The sequence below is a fragment of the Echinops telfairi genome, unplaced genomic scaffold (genome assembly GCF_000313985.2).
Source record: "Echinops telfairi isolate 266 unplaced genomic scaffold, ASM31398v2 ScPeMD7_5;HRSCAF=22, whole genome shotgun sequence".
Taxonomy (NCBI): Eukaryota; Metazoa; Chordata; class Mammalia; order Afrosoricida; family Tenrecidae; genus Echinops; species Echinops telfairi.
In genome coordinates this window covers 5,569,923-5,571,731 of record NW_022103901.1, presented here as the reverse complement: position 1 = coordinate 5,571,731, position 1,809 = coordinate 5,569,923, and positions in this window count along the sequence as shown.

Sequence of the window (1,809 nt, the reverse complement as noted above, 5' to 3'; positions counted from 1 at the left end):
GATGCAGCCCTGGGTGCTGGAGCACCCGTGTGGAGACCCCTGGCAGTGCTGAGATGCTTACACACTCACTGATTCGGCTTTCCTCCTGCATTTGGCGTCATAGAGTGAGTTTTGTGAGTTGGAGGAAGACTTTGTGGATTGGTGTCAGACAAATGGGATAATGTTGGACTTGTGGGCTTGGGCAGCATTGGGTTGGGATGGTTTCTTGATGTGCACTTACCCTTTATATAAAACTCTCTCTTATACATATGAGTTTCTGTGGATTTGTTTCTCTAATGTACCCAGACTAACACAACACTTCATCCACATGTCATACAATTCAATAATTCAATCATATCAGGAAGAGTGGTACACTTATCACCACATTCAATTCTAGAACACCTTTTTCTTTCTTGTACTCATTCATCTAGTTATCTTTTTCCTAAATGTGGCAAAAACATACACAACAAAACATTCTCCAATTCCGAAACGTCTACATGTATAATTCAGTGTCATTGATTATACTCTTCATGTTGTACAACCATTATTGATATCCCTCTCCAAATTATTACACCGCCATAGACGGCAACTCAAAGCCCCCTAAGCAACAACTCTTTCTCTTTCACCCAGGGTCACCATTGGTCAAGTTTGGTTTCTCTAGTGCTTTCCTTGACATAGTATTCACATATCATACACTGCCATGGTCCAATTGCTTTTGAAAAGAGTTCTGTATACATCATCACAATCAGTCCCAGTGCTCTCTCCCCACTCCCGCATTCATTGTTAGCTCCCCAATCCCCTCACCCTTCCCCCCCACCCCTCTCTAGGTGTTCATGAGGAAGTTGTTTCCAAAAGCCTGAAAAAGGCCAGGAAAGCAGCCCTGGGGGATGTTTTCCAGTCACATGGCCCCAGTCCATTCTTCCAGGAGTGGGGCCTGTCCCACAAGGATGAGATTGGTCATTCGGAGAGATGGGCTGTGGCACTTCACAGAATATGCTTTTCTTCAAAAACCTACATAAATCAATAGTTACACTTTTTAAAAAGAGTGGAGGCCCACAGCCTTAGAAACCCTAGCGATTCCTTACCCCTCAGATGTAAACATTGGTCTGAACGGCTTAAAAAAAAAAAGACAGGAAAGTAAAACTGAAGTGGACTTGGATCCATTTCATCAGTGACATCCAAGTTCATTTCAAACATCGGAAAAATAACATAAGGCCAGGTAGGTCCATGACTTCTCCTCTGGTGAGACTTTTCTGCCAACATTGAGGAAAATACTTCTGGGACTTGATCCTAGAGCAGCAGTCTCTTCACAGGGTGGGGTGTGTGTGGTGGGGTGTGTGTGTGTGGTGTGTGTGTGTGTGTGTGTGTGTGTAGGGAAAATATGGATTACCCAGAGGAGGCCATGTTCAGTTTGAGTGAGAAGGTTGCGAAGCCCCACGGGAAAAGTGGTTGAATAGGAGCCTGCCATTTCTCAGGCTCCTCTTGAGTTGGGGGGAGCTGAGACCTAAAGGCTCAGGTAAGGGAGGTGAACATAACGCAGTCAAGGGATCTGAAGTCGGTAGTGATCAGAAAGCCATCATCTTTGGTCCTGTTCCTCAACTGGAATCTCTCCAGAAAATCCAAGTCTGGTGAACTGTGGAAAAAGTTCGATGGGAAGCACGTTGTCTTTACGTCTCAGGGTAGAATTCTGCCTAAACCCACTCTGAAAAGCCGTTGTGACTGCTAACTGGGTTGATTGTTATTGTAAAAACTTGGAACTCTAACATGAACTCTGAAAAGCCGTTGTGATTGCTAACTGGGTTGATTGTTATTGTAAAAACTTGGAACTCT